This window comes from Apodemus sylvaticus, chromosome 19 (assembly GCF_947179515.1).
Source record: "Apodemus sylvaticus chromosome 19, mApoSyl1.1, whole genome shotgun sequence".
NCBI classification, from domain to species: Eukaryota; Metazoa; Chordata; class Mammalia; order Rodentia; family Muridae; genus Apodemus; species Apodemus sylvaticus.
Genome location: NC_067490.1, coordinates 53568689 through 53588767, shown reverse-complemented (window position 1 = coordinate 53588767; position 20079 = coordinate 53568689).

Sequence of the window (20079 nt, the reverse complement as noted above, 5' to 3'; positions counted from 1 at the left end):
GGGATTTTTATGGGAATAGCATTGAATCTGTAGATTGCCTTTGGCAAGATGGCCATTTTAACTATATTAATCCTGCTAATCCACGAGCATGGAAGGTTTTTCCATTTTCTGAGATCTTCTTCGATTTCTTTCTTCAGAGATCTGAAGTTCTTGTCATATAGGTCTTTTACTTGTTTGGTTAGAGTCACCCCAAGATACTTTATGTAGTTTGTAGCTATTGTGAAGGGTGTCATTTCCCTAATTTCTTTCTCAGTCTGCTTATCCTTTGAATATATAAAGGCTACTGATTTGCTTGCATTGATTTTGTAGCCAGCCACTTTGCTGAAGTTGTTTATCAGCTATAGGAGTTCTCTAGTAGAGTTTTTAGGGTCACTTAAGTATACGATCATATCATCTGCAAATAGTGATAATTTGACTTCTTCCTTTCCAATTTGTATCCATTTGACTTCCTTCTGTTGTCTAATTGCTCTAGCTAGGATTTCAAGAACTATATTGAAAAGATATGGAGAGAGGGGGCAGCCTTGTCTAGTCCCTGATTTTAGTGGGATTGCTTCAAGTTTCTCTCCATTTAGTTTGATGTACAATTCTACAAGCAAATGGTCCCAGGAAACAAGCCGGAGTTGCCATTCTTAATTCTTTATTTACATTCCAAATGCTTTCCCCTTTCCCGGTTCCCCCCTCCCCATATGTCCCATAAGCCCTCTTTTCTCCATCCATTCTCCAATCACCTCCCTCCTTTTTCTCTGTCCTGGTACTCCCCTACAATGCTAGATCAAGCTTTTCCAGGAACAAGGCCCTCTCCTTACTTCTTCATGGGAGTCATTTGATATACTAATTGTGTCTTGGGTATGGAGAGCTTCTGGGCTAATTAATATCTACTTATCAGTGATTGCATTCCATGTGCATTTTTTTGTGATTTGGTTACCTCACTTAGGATGTTATTTTGCAGTTCCAACCATTTGCCTAAAACTTTCCTGAATTCATTGTTTTTAATTGCAGAGTAGTATTCCATTGTGTAAATATACCAAATTTTCTGTATCCATTCCTCCATTGAGGGACATCTGGGCTCTTTCCAGCTTCTGGCTATTATAAATAAGGCTGCTATGAACATAGTGGAGCATGTTTCCTTATTGCATGCCAGGGAATCCTCTAAGTATATGCCCAGGAGAGGTAGAGCAGGGTCCTCCAGAAGTGTCATGTCCAGTTTTCTGAGGAACTGCCACACTGACTTCCAACGTGGTTGTACCATCTTGCAGTCCCAACAGCAGTATAGGAGTGTTCTTCTTTCTCCACATCCTTACCAAAACCTGCTGTCTCCTGAGTTTTTAACCTTAGCCATTCTGACTGATGTGAGGTGAAATCTCAGGGTTGTTTTGATTTGTATTTTTCTAATGATTAATGATGTTGAGCATTTCTTAAGGTACTTCTCGGCCATCCCAATTTCTTCAGAAGAAAATTCTTTCTTTAGATCTGTACCCCATTTTTAATAGGGTTATTTGTTTCCCTGGGGTCTAACTTCTTGAGATCTTTGTATATATTGGATATTATGCCTCTATCAGATGTAGGGTTGGTGAAGATCTTTTCCCAATTTGTTGGTTGCTGTTTTGTCCTTTTGAGAGTGTCCTTTGTCTTACAGAAACTTTGTAATTTTATCATGTCTCATTTGTCAATTCTTGATCTGGAGCATAAGCTAGTGGTGTTCTGTTGAGGAACTTTTCCTCGGTGCCCAAGTCCTCAAGAGTTTTGCCCAGTTTCTTTTCTATTAGTTTCAGTGTGTCTGGTTTTATGCAGAGGTCCTTGATCCACTTGGAGTTGAGCTTAGTACAAGGAGATAAGAATGGATCAATTCGCATTCTTCTGCATGCTGGCCTCCAGTTGAGCCAGCACCGTTTGTTGAAAAGGCTATCTTTTTTCCACTAGATGTTTTCAGCTCCTTTGTCAAAGGTCAAGTGACCATATGTGTGTGGGTTCATTTTTGGTTCTTCAATCCTATTCCATTGAACTACCTGCCCGTCACTGTACCAAAACCATGCAGTTTTTAACATTATTGCTCTGTAGTGCTGCTTGAGATCCAGGATACTGATTCCCCCAGAAGTTCTTTTACTGTTGAGAATAGTTTTAGCTATCCTGGTTTTTTTGTTATTCCAGATGAATTTGAAAATTGCTTTTTCTAACTCTATGAAGAACTGAGTGGGGAATTTGATGGGGATTGCACTGAATCTGTAGATTGCTTTTGACAAGATGGTCATTTTTAACTGTATTAATCCTCCCAATCCATGTGCGTGGCAGATTTTTCTATTTTCTAAGGTCTTCTTCCATTTTTTTCTTCAGAAACCTGAAGTTCTTGTCATACAGATCTTTTACTTCTTTGGTTAGAGTCACACCAAGATACTTTATACGGTTTGTGGCTATTGTGAAGGGTGTCATTTCCCTAACTTCTTTCTCAGCCTGCTTATCCTTTGAGTTTAGGAAGGCAACTGATTTGTTTGAGTTGATTTTATAACCAGCCATTTTGGTGAAGTTGTTTATCAGCTGTAGGAGTTCTCTGATGGAGTTTTTCGGATCACTTAAGTAGACTATCATATCATCTGAAAATAGTGATAATTTGACTTCTTCCTTTCCAATTTGTATCCCTTTGACCTCCTTATGTTGTCAAATAGCTCTAGCTAGAACTTCAAGTACTATATTGAAAATATATGGAGAGAGAGGGCAGTTTTGTCTAATGCCTCTTTGATTTTAGTGAGATTGCTTCAAGTTTCTCTCCATTTAGTTTGATGTCGTCTACCGGTTTGCTGCATATTGCTTTAACTATGTTTAGGTATGGACCTTGAATTCCTGTTCTTTCCAAGACTTTTAGCATGAAAGCATGCTGAATTTTGTCAGCATCTAATGAAATGATCATGTGGGTTTTTCTTTGAGTTTGTTTATGTAGTGGATTGCATTGATCAATTTCCTTATATTGAACCATCTCTGCATCCCTGAGATGAAACCTACTTGATCATGGTGAATGATTGTTTTGATGTATTCTTGAATTCGGTGGGCAAGAATGTTATTTAGTATTCTTGCATTGATATGCATAAGGGAAACTGGCCTGAAGTTCTCTTTCTTTGTTGGATCTTTGTGTGATTTTGGTATCAGCATAATTGTGGCTTTGTAGAATGAGTTGGGTAGTGTTCCTTCTGTTTCTATTTTGGGGAATAATTTGAAGAGTATTGTTGTTAGGTCTTCATTGAAGGTCTGATAGAATTTGGCACTGAAGCCATCTACTCCTGTGCTTTTTTTGGTTGGGAGACTTTCTATGACCCCTTTTATTTCTTTAGGGGTTATGGGACTCTTTAGATGATCTATTTGATCCTGATTTAATTTTGGTGTTTGGTATCTGTCTAGGAAACTATCCATTTCCTCCAGATTCTCTACTTGTGTTGAGTATAGGCTTTTGTAGTAGGATGTGATGATTTTTTGAATTTTCTCAGTTTCTGTTTTTATATCTCCCTTTTCATTTCTAATTTTGTTAATCTGGATACTGTCTCTGTGCCCTTTAGTTAGTCTGGCTAACGGTTAATCTAGCTTGTTGATTTTCTCAAAGAACCAGCTCCTGGTTTTGTTGATCCTTTTATGGTTCTCTTTGTTTCTACTTGATTGATTTCAGCACTGAGTTTGATGATTTCCTGTTTTCTATTCCTCCTGGATGAATTAGCTTCTTTTTGTTTCAGGGCTTTCTGGTGTGCTGTTAAGCTGCTAGTGTATGCTCTCCCCATTTCCTTTTTGGAGGCGCACAGGGCTATGAGTTTTCCTCTTAGCACTGCTTTCATTGTGTCCCATAGATTTGTGTATGTTGTGTCTTCATTTTCATTAAATTCTAAAATGTCTTTGATTTATTTCTGTATTTCTTCCTTGACCAAGGTATCATTGAGTAGAGTATTGTTCAGTTTCCATGCGTCTGTTGGCTTTCTCTTGTTTTTGTTGCTATTGAAGACCACTTTTACTCAATAGTGATCTGATAGGAGGCATGGGATTAGTTCCATCTTCTTATATTTGTTGTGGTCTGTCTTGTGACCAATTATATGATGGATTTTTGGAGAAGGCACCATCAGATGCTGAAAAAAAAGGTTTATTCTTTTGCTTTAGGAGGAAATTTTCTATATATTTCTGTTAAATATAATTGGTCCAAAGCTTCAATTAGTTCACTTTGTACCTGTTTAGTTTCTGTTTTCCTGATCGGTCCATTGAGGAGAGTGGAGTGTTGAAGTCATCCACAATTATTGTGTTAGGTGCAATGTGTGCTTTGAGCTTTAGTAAAGTTTCTTTTACGAATGAGGGTGCACTTGCATTTGGAGCATAGATGTTCAGGATTGAGAGTTCTTCTTGGTGTAATTTTCCTTTGACCAGCAAGACGTGTCCCTCAGTGTCTCCTTTGATGACAATAGGTTGAAAGTCAATTTTATCTGATATTACAGTGGCTACCCCTATTGTTTCCTGAGACCATTTGCTTGTAAAATTGTCTTCCAGCCTTTTACTCTAAGGTAGTGTTTGTCTTTGACACTGAGGTGTGATTCCTGTAAGCAGCAAAATGTAGAGACCTGTTTATGTATCCAGTCTGTTAGTCTATGTCTTTTTATTGGGGAATTGAGTCCATTGATGTTAAGAGCTATTAGGGAATAGTGATTATTATTTCCTGTCATTTTTGATGTTATTTTTTATATTTGATTGGTTATATTCTTTTAGGTTTGATGAAAGAAGGTTACTATCTTGCTTTTTCCAGGGTGAAGTTTCCCTCCTTGTATTGGTATTTTCCTCCTGTTATCTTCTGTAGGGCTTGTTTGTGGAAAGATATTGGGTAAACTTGGCTTTGTCATGTAATATCTTGGTTTCTCCACCCATGGTGATTGAGAGTTTTGCTGGATATATTAGTTTTGGTTGGCATTTGTGTTGTCTTAGAGTCTGCATGAGATCTGCCCAGGATCTTCTGGCCTTCATATTCTCTGGTGGGAAGTCTGGTGTGATTTTGATAGGTCTTCCTTTATATGTTACTTTGCCTTTTTCTCTTACTGCCTTTAATATTCTTTCTTTGTTTAGTATATTTGGGGTTTCGATTATTATGTGAAGGGAGGTATTTCTGTTCTGGTCCAGTCTGTTTGGAGTTCTGTAGGCTTCTTGTATATTCATAGGCAACTCTCTATTTAGGTTAGGGAAGGTTTTTTTTTTCCCATAATTTTGTTGAAGATATTTGCTGGCCCTTTAAATTGTAAATCTTCACTCTCATGCCTATAATCCTTAGGTTTGGCATTCTCATTGTGTCCTGTATTTCCTGGATGCTTTGGCTTATAAGCTTTTTACATTTTGTGTTATCTTTGACTATTGAGTCCATGGTTTCTATGGTATCTTCGGCGTCTGAGATTCTTTCTTCTATCTCTTGTATTCATTCTGTTGTTGATATTTGCATCTATGGACCCTGATTTCTTCCCAAGGTTTTCTATCTCCAAAGTTGTCTCCCTTTGTGATTTCTTAGTTGTTTCTACTTCTGATTTTAGATCCTGGATTGTTTTGATCAGTTCTCTCACTTGCTTGTTTGTGTTTTCCTGTATTTCTTTAAGAGATTTTTGTGTTTCCTCTTTCATGACCTCTGCCTTTTGACCCAAGTTGTGCTGTATTTCTTTAAGTGATTTTTGCATTTCCTCCTTATTGGCTTCTATCTTTTGACTTATATTCTCTTGGATTTCTTTAAATGATTTTTTGTGTTTCCCTGGTAAGGGCTTCTAACCTTTGATCCATTTTCTCCTGTATTTCTTTAAGAGATTTATTTATGTCCTTCTTGTGTTCCTTTAACAGCATCATGACCAGTGATTTTAAATGCAAATCTTGTTTTTCTAGTGTGTTGGGATATCCTGGACTTGCTATTGTTGGAGAACTGGGTTCAGATGCTGCCATATTGTCTTGATTTTTGTTGGTAAGGTAGTCCTACGTTTGCCTTTTGCCATCTGGTTATCTGTGGTGTTAATTTGTCCTGTTGTCACTGGCTGGTGCTTGAACCTCCTGTGAGCTCCTAAGGTTATTTCTGTACCACTGGATGAATGGGTTTCCCCTGGCACAGACTGATGATGTGCTGCCCTCCTCTTGGGTGCTATTGGGACCCTGGTGTGTCCTGCCCCAAGCAATGTTATACTTGTGTTGTCTCTGTGGACTGAACATGGTGCTGCCCATCTGCTCTGTCAGAGAAAGAAGATGGCAGTAGTGATCCAGCAGGGCACAGGACCCACATCTGGCTGGCACAAAGATGAACCCCTGCTCTGCCCAGGTCCTGGGGCACATGCCGCAGGCTGCGGCTCAGCGGTCTGTGTCCCCAGAGGTCTTAGACTTGGGATATCTCACTACCTGGGGTTGCCTGTCCAGTCCTACTGGGAGCTAGGATAGCAGCTGCCGACTTCTCTGCCGGACATAGGATGTGCACCTGGCTGGCACACAGAAGAACTGCTGTTCTGCCCAGGTCCTGAGTGCTGGCGGTAGCCCACAGCATGGTGTGGTCTGCATCCCCAGAGATCTTAGACTCAGGCTATCCACATCTGTAACTCTTGATCTCTTTCCATCTCCAGGGTTGTCTCTCTTTGCAATTTCTTTATTGTTTCTCTTTCCATTTTAAAATTCTGCATGGTTTTGTTCAATTCCTTCACCTGTTTGACTGTGTTTTCTTCTATTTCTTTAAGGGATCTGTGTGTTTCCTCTTTAAGGGCTTCTACATGTTTAACTGTATTCTTCTATATTTCTTTCAGGGAGTTTTTATGTCTCTTGTTAAGGTCCTCTATCAGCTTAGTGAACTAGGATTTTAGGTCAGAATCTTGCATTTTAGGTATGTTGGTGTATCCAGGGCTTGTTGTGATGGAAGAATTAGGTTCTGATGCTACCAAGTGGCGTTGGTTTCACTTGCTTATGCTCTTGTTCTTGCCTCTCATCATCTGGTTATCTCAGGTGTTAACTGGTCTCAAAGTCTCTAACTGGATTCTGACCCTCCTGTGTGCCTGGTTTTGATAGAACTCCTGGGAGTCAAGCTGTCTCTGAATATTATTACCACTTTTAAATGATGTTTTTGTAATATTACTTTATACAATTTACCAAATAAAATATGATTTTTTGGTTACAGTTTCACAATTTTTATTTTATCCATGGAAAAATCCTGTTTTGCTTCAATCTTTAAATATGTGTTGGAGTTTAAAAAGCATGAGCACTTGCAAACGTGAACCAATTGACCTAGCTTCCTTGTATTTTGTCATGTAAAAGTAAGACTGCAATCTAGAACTAGTTTCAGTGTGCTTTACAGGATAGATCTGTTCATCAGTTTTAGAAGGTGCAGTGCTCTGCTCATATAGCAGGGAACTGCTTGTTTATTAAATAAGAGTCAACTAACTATGGTGGCAAATCACAGTTGTCAATTTAAATGGATCTAAAATTTGGAATCAATCAAGTATCATGTCCCAAATTGGATTTGTAAAGGCATCCCCTGGAAGCATTAACTGATGGGAAAGACTTTCTTACAGCATAGGGAGCACTTTCCAGGCACCTTCTCAAAGATAAGAATGACCAAGAAAGAACCTTTTAATTTTTGCCTACCTATCTTCAGTGTCGATTTATGCATGTATCCACTTTATTGGTGCCTCTGTTGCCATTCTTTTCTGATTTTGGAACCTAGATTTCCCAGGCTCCCATGTAAAATGAAAACCTATAACTCTTAAGAATTCTAGAACTCATCATCAGACTGGGACTGCTAGGGTCAGTGCAGCTACAAGGACTTTTGTCTCCTCAGTTTGGATACCCAACCCAAATTATGTAAGTCAGTTTAACAAGTACCCTTTGTAATATACATTCATTCTATACTTCCTTTTATGTAATGGGCCTTGGTTTATTTCAGGTTTTTCACATTCCATCTACTGAATGGAAGTAGTTGGATCAGAAACCTTACTCAAATCAACTAAATTCCTGGATCAAAAATATTTGCTCAAAGTCATTTCATCTCAGAGTCACTTATTATAATTATATGAAGACTATGGTGGTCCCTGCACACATTATGGCCAGCAGGGAAATGAACCATAAAGAGGCAATAAAGAAAACTCAATTTAGTCAGGCTAGATCAAACTTCAGCAGTCTGATGCCAAGTGGTTTATTGTAAGCTTATTTAAACACAGTTCAATTTGGAAAAAAGTTTCTAGGCAACAATCATTCCAATTTCAGGTGCACAATAAAGTTTAAGGGGTGACTACATAGACACTCTTTTTCAAAGTATATGTGACCATGAGCTGGGTATTACAGCTTAAGGGCCTAATCTGGCATGGTCTTTGAGATAGGATAGAGGTATCCAAGCTATAAAGTACATGAGACATCTCCACTGAGGCTGTGTCTTATTTATTAACTGAGAGCTAAAGATAAGGGTCTATGGATGGGGACTGTGGGGTAATCAGTCTGGAGAATTTGGGTCAGATCTGGCTCTACAAATAGCAAAGCATACCAGGTCATTAATAATATTCACTGCCAGTTTTCTGGGTGGAAAACAGGTATTTTATTTCCTTCGTTGAGGAGACCCTAAATATTTAACATTCCTAGTTTATTCAATGTTTATCTGTGATCATAAGGACCTGCTACCCTCTACAGCAAGCCATTGTCAAAGACTTTTCTAAGAATAGATAAGACAAAACTTACAGACTTAGAGTAGTTCAAAGAAAAAAAAAATAGGCAGACTTTTAGGTCAGTAAGAATTGACAGGTTTCAAATAATCACACAATGTTGTAATCAAATGCAAAAAGTATGAAAATAGAAAGATCCAAATAGGACACCAAAAACATTTAGAGAAACTATGAAGTTGCTAAATCATCTATTTCTCACCTTTTCATTTTTTGTTTTTGTTTTACTTTAGCCCCTTTAGCATTTTTCTGTTCATAGGCTATAGGTTTCTATTTCAAATGAACTTTTTCTTTTGGTACTTTCATGTCTAAATGTAGACCACACTGAAGACTATTACAGTCTACTAAAGTAATAGATTCTTTTTTTCTTTTTCAGTTTTTTATTGGCTATATTCTTCATTTACATTTCAAATCTAACCTTCAAACCTTTCTTGGTTTCTGGCTTCCAAAAAAATCCCCAACACATCCTCCCACCTCTTGTCTCCAAAAAGATTCCCCTCTGCCCAACCCACTCCCATCTACCACCCCTCTATTTTCCCATGCTGGTGCATCTGTTGGACCTGCATAGGACCAAGGACCTCTCCTCCCACTGATGCCCAACAAGGCATTCCTCTGCCACACTTGTGGCTGGAACCATGTGTAACCCTTGGTTGATGGCTTAGTCCCTGGGGCCCTTAGGGCCTGGGGGGGTCTTGTTGGCTGGCATAATTGTTGTTCTCATGGGGCTTCAAACCCTGTCAGCTCCTCCAGTCCTCCCTCCAACTCTTCCATTGGAGACCCCACACTTAGTCCAATGGTTGGCTGCTAGTATCTGCTTCTGTATCTCTACGGCTCTGACAGGGATCCTCCAAAGACAACTATGATATGCTCCTTTTGGTATGCACTTCTTGTTATCCATAGGAATGTCAGGGTTTGATCACTATTTATAGGATAAATCCCCAAGTAGGACAGTCTGTAGGTGGCCCTCCCTTCAGACTCTGCTCCACACTTTGTCTCAATAATTGCTCCTGTGATTATTTTGTTCCCTTTCTCAGAGGAACCAAAGCACCCATACTTTGGTGTTCCTTCTTCTTGAGCTTCCAGTGGTCTGTGAATTTTATCTTGTTTACTTTGAGCTTTGGGACTAATATCCACTTATTACTAAGTGCAAAACAACATGTGTGTTCTTTCAAGATTGGATTACCTCTCTCAAGATGACACTTTCTAGTTCCATCAATTTGCCTAAGAATTTCATGAATTCATTGTTTTAATAGCTGAATAGTACTATATTGTGCATATATACCACAATTTCTCTATTCATTCCTCTGTTGAAGACATCTGGGTTCTTTCCAGTTTCTGGTTGTTATAAAAAAGGCTGCTATGAGCATAGTCGAGTAGGTGTCCTTACTACATGTTGGAGCGTCTTCTGGGTATATGCCCAGGAGTGGTATAGCTGGGTCCTCAGGTAGTACTATGTCCAATTTTCTGAGGAACCACCAAACAGATTTCCAGAGTGGTTTTACCAGCTTGCAATGCCACCAACAATGGAGGAGTGTTCCTATTTCTCCACATCCTTTCCAGCATCTGCTGTCCTGAGTTTTTCATCTTAGCCATTCCAACTGGTATGAGGTGGAATTCTAGACTTGTTTTGATTTGTATTGCCCTGCTATCTAAGGATTCTGAACATTTTTTTAGGTGCTTCACAGTCATTTGAGTTTCCTCAGTTGAGAATTCTCTGTTTAGCTCTGTACCCCACTTTTTAAAAGGATTATTTGACTCTCTGGAGTCTAACTTCTTGAGTTCTTTGTATAAGTTGTATATTAGCCCTCTATCAGATGTAGAATTGGTAAAGATCTTTTCCCAATCTTTTGGTTTACCATTTTGTCCTATTGACAGTGTCCTTTACCTTACAGAAGGTTTGCAGTTTTATGAGGTCTCATTTGTCAATTCACAGAGCATAAGCCATTTGTGTTCTGTTCAGGAAATTTTCCCCTGTGCCCATGTTTTCAAGGCTCTTCCCAATTTCTCCTTTATAAGCTTCAGTGTGTCTGGTTTTATGTGGAGGTCCTTGATCCACTTGGACCTGAGCTTTTTACAAGGACATAAGAATGGGTCAATTTGCATTTTTCTCCATATTGTCCTCCAGTTGATCCAGCACCATTTGTTAAAAACGCTGTCTTTTATTCCACTGGATGTTTTTAGCTTCTTTTTCAAAGATCAAGAGACCATAGGAGTGTAGGTTTGTTTCTGGGTCTTCAGTTCTATTCTATTGATCTTCCTGCCTGTCTCTGTAACAATACCATATAGTTTTTACCACTATTTCTCTGTAGTAGAGTTTGAGGTCAGGGATGGTGATTTCCCCAGGAGATCTTTTGTTGTGGAGAATAGTTTTTGCTATCCTGGGTTTTTTATTATTCCAGTTGAATTTGAGAATTGCTCTTTCTAGATCTATGAAGAATTGATTTGGGATTTTGATGGAGATTGCATTGAATCTGTAGATTGCTTTCAGCAAGATGGCCATTTTTACTATGTTAATCCTGCCAATCCATGAGCATGGGAGATCTTTCCATCTTCTGAGATCTTCTTTGATTTCTTTCTTCAGAGGCTGGAAGTTCTTGTCATAAAGATCTTTCACTTGCTTGCTTAGAGTCATACCAAGGTATGCAATATTATTTGTGACTATTGCGAAGGCTGATATTTCCTGAATTTCTTTCTCAGCTTGCTTATTCTCCTCCGTTCCCCAAAGTCTCATAAGCCACCTTCCCTTCACCTATTCTCTGATCAATCCCCTCCTACTTCTCTGTCCTGGTACTTCCCTACAATGCTGGATCTAGCCTTTCCAGGACCAGGGAACTCTCCTTCCATCCTTCTTGGAGGCATTTGGTATGTGAATTGTGTCTTGGGTACTCAGAGCTTCTGAGCTAAAATCCACTTATCAGTGACTGCATTCCATGTGTGTTCTTCTCTGATTGGATTACCTCACTTAGGATAATATTTTCCAGATCCAACCATTTGCCTAAGCATTTCTTGAATTCATTGTTTTTAATTGCTGAGTAGTATTCCATTGTGTAAAATATACTACATTTTCTGTATCCATTCCTCCATTGAGGGGCATCTGGTCTCTTTCCAGCTTCTGACTATTATAAATAGTGCTGCTATGAACATAGTGGAGCATGTGTCCTTAATGCATGCCAGGGCTGCAATCCTCTGGGCATATGCCCAGGTGTGGTATTGCAGTGTCCTCCAGAAGTGTTATGCCCAGTTTTCTGAAAAACAGCCAGACTGATCTCCAGAGTGGTTGTACCAACTTGCATTCCCACCAGCAATGGAAGAGTGTTTCTCTTTCTCCACATCCTTGCCAACACCTGCTGTCTCCTGAGTTTTTAATTTTAGCTATTCTGACTGGTGTAAGGTGAAATCTCAGGGATGTTTTTATTTGCATTTCCCTAATGACTAGCGATGCTGAATATTTTTAAAGGTGTTTCTCAGCCATTTAAAGTTCTTCAGATGAAATTTTTTTGTTTAGCTCTGTACATTTTTTAATAGGGATATTTGGCTGTCTGGAATCTAACATCTTGAGTTCTTTGTATATAGTGGATATTAGCCCTTTGTTGGATGTAGGGTTGGTGAAGATCCTTTCCCAATTTGTTGGCTGCTATTTTGACTGCTTGACAGTGCCCTATGCCTCACAGAAACTTTGGAATTTTATGAGGTCCCATTTGTCACTTATTGATCTAGTATAAGCTATTGGTGTTCTGTTTAGGAACTTTTCCCCTGTGCCCATGTCCGAAAGGGTCTTCCCCAGTTTCTTTTCGATTAGTTTCAGTGTGTCTGGTTTTATGTGGAGGTCCTTGATCTACTTGGAGTTGAGCTTAGTACAAGGAGATAAGAATGGATCAATTCACATTCTTCTGCATGCTGGCCTCCAGTTGAGCCAGCACCATTTGTTGAAAAGGCCATCTTTTTTTCCCACTGGATGTTTTGAGCTCCTTTGTCAAAGATCAAGTGACCATATGTGTGTGGGTTCATTTTTGGTTTTTTCAGTCCTATTCCATTGATCTTCCTGCCTGTCGCTGTACCAAAACCATGCAGTTTTTAACATTATTGCTCTGTAGTGCTGCTTGAGGTCTAGGATACTGATTCCCCCAGTAGTTCTTTTACTGTTGAGAATAGTTTTAGCTATTCTGGTTTTTTTGTTATTCCAGATGAATTTGAGAATTGCTCTTTCTAACTCTATGAAGAACTGAGTTGGGACTTTGATGGAGATTACATGGAATCTCTAGATTGTTTTTGGCAAGATGGCCATTTTAACTATATTTATCCTAGTACTCCATGAGCAGGGCAGATTTTTCCACTTTCTGAGGTCTTCTTCCATTTCCTTCTTCAGAGACTTGAAGTTCTTCTCATACAGATATTTTATTTGTTTGGTTAGTGTTACCTGAAGTTATATTGTTTGTGACTATGGTGAAGGGTGTCATTTCCCTAATTTCTTTCTCAGCCTGCTTATCCTTTTGGTATAGGAAGCCTACTGATTTGCTTGAGTTGATTTTATAACCAGCCACTTTGCTGAAGTTGTTTATCAGCTGTTGGAGTTCTCTAGTGGAGTTTTTTGGGTCACTTAAGTATACTATCATATCATCTGCAAATAGTAATAGTTTGACTTCTTCCTTTCCAATTTATATCCACTTGACTGCCTTATGTTATCTAATTGCTCTAGCTAGTACCTCTAGTACTATATTGAAAAGATATGGAGAGAGGGGACAGTTTTGCCTAGTCCCTGATTTTAGTGAGATTGCTTCAAGTTTCTCTCCATTTAGTTTGATGTTGGCTACCAGTTTAATGTATATTGCTTTAACTATGTTTAGGTATGGGCCTTAAATTTCTGTTCGTTCGAAGAATTTTAGCATGAAAGGATGCTGAATTTTGTTAAATGCTTTTTCAGCATCTAATGAAATGACCATGTGGGTTTTTTCTTTTAGTTTGTTTATAGTGGGTTGCATTGATGGATTTCCATATATTGAACCATCCCTGCATCCCTGGGATGAAGCCTCCTTGATCATGGTGAATGATCGTTTTGATTTGTTTTTAGATTTGATTGGCAAGAATTTTATTGAGTATTTTTGCATTGTTATTCATAAGGGATATTGGCCTGTAGTTCTTCTTTGTTGGATCTTTGTGTGGTTTTGGTATCAGTGTAATTGTGGCTTCATAGAACGAGTTAGGTAGTTTTCCTTCTGCTTCTATTTTGTGGAATAATTTGAAGAGTATTGGTGTTAGGTCTTCTTTGAAGGTCTGATAGAATTCTGCACTAAAACCATCTGGTCTGTGTGTTTTTTGGTTGGGAGACTTTCTGTGACCCCTTCTTTTTCTTTAGGGGTTATGGGACTATTTAGATGATCTATTTGATCCTGATTTAATTTTGGTATTTGGCATCAGTTTAGGAATTGTCCATTTCTTCCAGAGTTTCCAGTTGTGTTGCATATAGACTTTTGTAGTAGGATCTGATGATTTTTTTGAATTTCCTCTGTTCCTGTTGTTATATCTCCCTTTTCTTCTAATTTTGTTAATTTGGATACTGTCTCTGTGCCCTTTGGTCAGTCTGGCTAAGGGTTTCTCTATCTTGTTGATTTTCTCAAAGAACCAGCTCCTGGTTTTGTTGATTCTTTGTATGGTTCTCTTTGTTTCTACTTGATTGATTTTAGCACTGAGTTTGATGATTTCCTGTCTTCTACTCCTCCTGGGTGAATTGGCTTCTTTTTGTTCTAGGACTTTCAGGTGTGTCGTTAAGCTGCTAGTGTATGCTCTCTCCATTTTCTGTTTAGAGGCACTTAGGACAATGAATTTTCCTCTTAGAACTGCTTTCATTGTGTCCCTCCAATTTGGGTATGTTTCACCTTTGTTTTTATTAAATTCTAAAAAGTCTTTGATTTCTTTCTTTATTTTTTCTTTGGCCAAGGTATCATTGAGTTCACCTTCCATGTGTATGTGGGCTTTGTGTTGTTTTTGTTGCTATTGAAGACCACTCTTATTACTCAGTGATCTGATAGGAGGCATGGGATTATTTGGATCTTCTATTTATTGAGGTCTGTCTGAATTATATGGTCTATTTTGGAGAAGGTACCATGAGGTGCTGAGAAAAGGGTATATTCTTTTGCTTTAGGTTGAAATGTTCTATATATATATATATCTGTTAAATACAATTGGTCCAATGCTTCAATTAGTTTCACTGTGTCCCTGTTTAGTTTTTGTTTTCTTGATCTGTCCATTGAGGAGAGTGGAGTGTTGAAGTCGCCCACAATCATTGTGTTAGGTTCTATGTGTGCTTTGAGCTTTAGTAAAGTTTCTTTTATGAATGAGAGTACCTTTGCATTTGGAGCACAGATGTTGAGACTGGAAAATTCTTCTTGTTGGATTTTTCATTTGACCAGTAAGAAGTGTTTTTCTGTGTCTCTTTTGATGACTTTATGTTGAAAGTTAATTTTATCTGATATTAGAATGACTACTCTGGCTTGTTTCTTAAGACAGAAACAAAGGCTGGAAGACTTGTAAAATTGTCTTCCAGCCTTTTACTCTAAGGTAGTGTTTGTCTTTGACACTGAGGTATGTTTCCTGTAAGCAGCAAAATATAGGGTCCTTTTTACATGTCCAGTCTGTACGTCTATGTCTTTTTATTGGAGAATTGAATCCATTGATGTTAAGAGGTATTAAGGAATAGTGATTATTATTTCCTGTCATTTTTGATGTTATTTTTATATTTGAGTGGTTATCTTCTTTTGGGTTTCATGAAAGAAGTTTACTGTCTTGCTTTTTCCAGGGTGAAGTTTCCCTCCTTGTATTGGAGTTTTCCACCTATTATCCTTTGTAGAGCTGTGTTTGTGGCAAGATATTTTTATCATGGAATATCTTGGTTTCTCCATGTATGGTGATTGAGAGTTTTGTTGGGTATAGTAATCTTGGCTGGCATTTTTGTTCTCTTAGAGTCTGCATGAGATCTGCCCAGGATCTTCTGGCTTTCATAGTCTCTGGTGAGAAGTCTGGTGTGATTCTGATAGGTCTTCCTTTTTATGTTACTTGGACTTTTTCTCTTACTGCCTTTACTATTATTTCTTTGTTTAGTACATTTGGGGTTTTGATTATTATATGACAGGAGGTATTTCTGTTCTGGTCCAGTCTGTTTGGAGTTCTGTAGGCTTCTTGTATATTCATGGGCATCTCTCTCTTTAGGTTAGGGAAGTTTTCTTCCATAATTTTATTGAAGATATTTGCTGGCCCATTCAGTTGTAAATCTCTACTCTTATCTATGCCTATAATCCTTAGGCTTGGCCTTCTCATTGTGTCCTGGATTTCCTGGATATTTTGTGTTACAAGCTTCTTACATTTTGCATTATCTTTGACCGTTGAGTCCATGGTTTCTACGGTATCTTCGGCATCTGAGATTCTTTCTTCTTTCTCTTGTATTCTGTTGTTGATATTTGCATCCATGGCCCCTGATTTCTTCCCAAGGTTTTCTGTCTCCAAAGTTGTCTCTCTTTGTGATTTCTTAGTTGTTTCTACTTCTGTTTTTAAATCCTGAATAGTTTTGCTCAGTTGCTTCAGTTGTTTGTTTGTGTTTTCCTGTATTTCTTTAAGAGATTTTTGTGTTTCTTCTTTCATGATTTCTGCCTGTTGACTCATTTTCTACTGCATTTCTTTCAGTGATTTTTGCATTTCCTCTTTATTGGCTTCTATCTGTGGACCCACATTCTCCTGAATTTCTTTAAGTGATTTTTGTCATTCCATTGTAAGGGCTTCTAACATATTCATGTTCCCCTGTATTTCTTTAAGAGATTTATCTACTGTTGAGAATAGTTTTAGCTATCCTGGGTTTCTTGTTATTCCAGATGAATTTGAAAATTTCTATTTCAAACTCTATGAAGAACTGAATTGGGATTTTGTTGGGGATTGTGTTGAATCGGTATATTGCTTTTGGCAAGATGGCCATTTTAACTATATTAATCCTGCAAATCCATGAGCATGTTAGATTTTTCCATTTTCTGAGGTCTTCTTTGATTTCCTTCTTCAGAGATCTCAAGTTCTTGTCATATATGTCTTTCACTTGTTTGGTTAGAGTCACTCCAAGATACTTTATGCTGTTTGTGGCTATTGTGAAGGGTTTCATTTCCCTAATTTCTTTCTCAGTCTGATTATTCTTTGAGTATAGAGAGACTACTTATTTGCTTGAGTTGATTTTGTAACCAGCCACTTTGCTGAAGTTGTTTATCAGCTTTAGGAGTTCTCTGGTAGAGTTTTTTTTGTGTCACTGAAGTATACTATCATATCATCTGCAAATAGTGATAGTTTGACTTCTTCCTTTCTAATTTGTATCCCTTTGACCTCCTTATGTTGTCTAATTTCTCTAGCTACGACTTCAAGAACTATATTGAAAATCTATGGAGAAAGGGGGCAGGATTGTCTAGTCCCTGATTTTAGTGTGATTGCTTCAAGTTTCTCTCCATTTAGTTTGATGTTGGCCACCGATTTGCTGTATATTGCTTTTACTATGTTTAGATATGGGCCTTGAATTCCTGTTTTTTCCCAAGCATGAAAGGATGCTGAATTTTGCTAAATGCTTTTTCAGCATCTAATGAAATGACCATGTGGGTTTTTTCTTTGAGTTTGTTTATGTACTGGATAGCATTGATGGATTTCCGTATATTGAACCATCCCTGCATCCCTGGGATGAAGCCTACTTAATCATGGTGGATGATCGTTTTGATGTGTTCTTGGATTCAGTGGGCAAGAATTTTATTGCATATTTTTGCATCGATATTCGTAAGGGATATTGGCCTGAAATTCTCTTTCTTTGTTGGATCTTTGTGTGGTTTTATTATTACTGTAATTGTGGCTTTGTAGAATGAGTTGGTTAATGTTCCTTCTGTTTCTATTTGCTGAAATAGTTTGAAGAGTATTAGTGTTAAGTCTTCTTTGAAGGTCTGATAGAATTCTGCACCAAAACCATTTGGTCCTGTGCTTTTTTTTGGTTGGAAGGCTTCCTATGACACCTTCTATTTCTTTAGGAGTTATGGGTCTGTTTAGATGATCTATTTGATCCTGATTTAATTTTGGTATTTGGTATCTGTTTAAGAAATTGTCCATTTCCTCCATATTCTCCAGTTGTGTTGAGTACAGGCTTTTGTAGTAGGATCTGATAATTTTTTGAATTTCCCAGTTTCTGTTGTAATATCTCCCTTTTCATTTCTAATTTTGTTAATTTGGATACTGTCTCTGTGCCCTTTGGTTAGTCTGGTTTATCTATCTTGTTAATTTTTTCAAAGAACCAGCTCCTGGTTTTGTTGGTTCTTTGTATGGTTCTCTTGGTTTCTACTTGATTGATTTCAGCTCTGAGTTTGATGATTTCCTGTCTTCTCATCCTCCTGGGTGAATTAGCTTTTTTTTGTTCCAGGGCTTTCAGTTGTTCTGTTAATCTTCTAGTGTATGCTCTCTCGAATTTCTTTTTGGAGGCACTCAAAGCTATGAATTTTCCTCTTAGCTTTCATTGTGTCCCATAGATTTGTATATATTGTGCCTTCATTTTCATTAAATTCTAAGAAATCTTTGATTTCTTTCTTTATTTCTTCCTTGACCAAGGTATCATTGAGTAGAGTATTGTTCAGTTTCCATGTGTATGTGGGCTTTCTGTTGTTTTTATTGTTATTAAAGACCACTTTTACTCCATAGTGATCTGATAGGAGGCATGGAATTATTTCAATCTTCTTATATTTGTTGAGGTCTGTCTTGTGACCTTCTATATGATCGATTTTGGAGAAGGTATCATGAGGTGCTGAGAAAAAGGTATAATCTTTTGCTTTGGGATGAAAAGTTCTCAGTGAGGAAGGTAGAGACTTTGACTTTACAATGGATCTCAGGAAACAGTAGGCTTTTTACTTCTGTGGACTATGCTGTAGGTGGAACTGAATGGTCCTGGGATTCTGCAGGCCTGCCCTGGAAAGGAGACAGAGCTGTAAGCCTGATGATAGAGGTTAGAGGACAGAGCATAGTTCACCTCTAATGGTCATGTCCCAGATGGACCTGGAATGTAAGGGTTTGGCAGGGAGGTGTCTCACCTGGATGTTTCTAGGGCCCCAATGGACTCCTTGGGATTGAAGGCAATGGACTTGGGTGTATAAGAATATAGGTCACCTCTGCTGGCTATTTTTTTTAAAGATTCATTATATTTATTTTATTTCTATAGGTGCTTTGACTGCATGTATGTCTATGCTACATGTTCCTATAACATCAGCAGGGGCCAGAAGAGGGCAACAGTTCTTTTGGAACTTAAAGTAAGGTGGTTGTTAGCCATCAAGCAGATACTAGGAAAACTCTTCCTCCAGAAGACCAGTCAGTGTTCTAAGATGCTGGGCCACCTTGTTCTTTTTACTCTGAGATTAATTTTTTATGTACTCTAGTTACCTGTTACTTTTATCCTAAAAACAGAACATAGTACTTCATTTCTTGTAGCTGTTTATATTCACACACACAGCACCAGATATTCAGTATTGTGAATGTTATTATCTGAGATGTGGTGACCTTTTGTAGTATAAGAAAGAGGAATGAGCTGGAAGACTCATTTCTGTTTATTCTTTAGCCTGCAAAACTGACATCACTTTGCATACAGTGTATTATCTGAGATATGGTTTATCCTATGGAGAGTGACTTGATCTTTGGAAGAATTTATGTTACTGAGAAATTTCTTATATTATGAAGAGATAATCAAATGATTTCTTGGCTTTCAATGGTCTAAAACCAGTGGGTTTCCAACTTCTAAAAGTTTTTATATGAATTATTTTGTTTTTGGTAGCTGAGACTCTTTCTGTCAGAATCTAAATATTAAGTATTTTGTGTTATACACCAAGCCACCAACCAGGCAGTATACATAAGCTGATATGAGCTCCTGACACATAAACAGCAGAAGACTGCCAGGTCTGGCCTCCATGAGAGAAGATACACCTAACCCTAAAGAGACTTGAGGCCCCAGGGAGTGGGGAGGTGTATTGGAGTGAGGTGGAATTGGGTAGGGTGGGGACATCCTCTTGGAGACAGGGGGAGTAGGAATGGAATGAGGAACTGTCACAGGGCAGACTGGGAGGGGAAAAAGGACTGGACTGTAAAAAAAGAGTCAAGATATATATTGAAATAATCATGAAGTCTTATAAAGTCCTGAAAGTCAAGTGTTTTGAGAGGTTGAGTTTATCATACTATTTCAATGATGTATCTTCATTGTCAACTTGTCTAGGCTTAAAAACACCTAAAAGATACATTGCTGAGTATGTGAATGAAAGCATTTCTATAGAGTTTAACTAAGGAGGGAAGACCTACATGAGGCAGCAAGATTACATGGACTGGAGTAATTGGGTAAAAAGAGGAGGAAATCCAGAAGCTGAGTTGAATATTATCT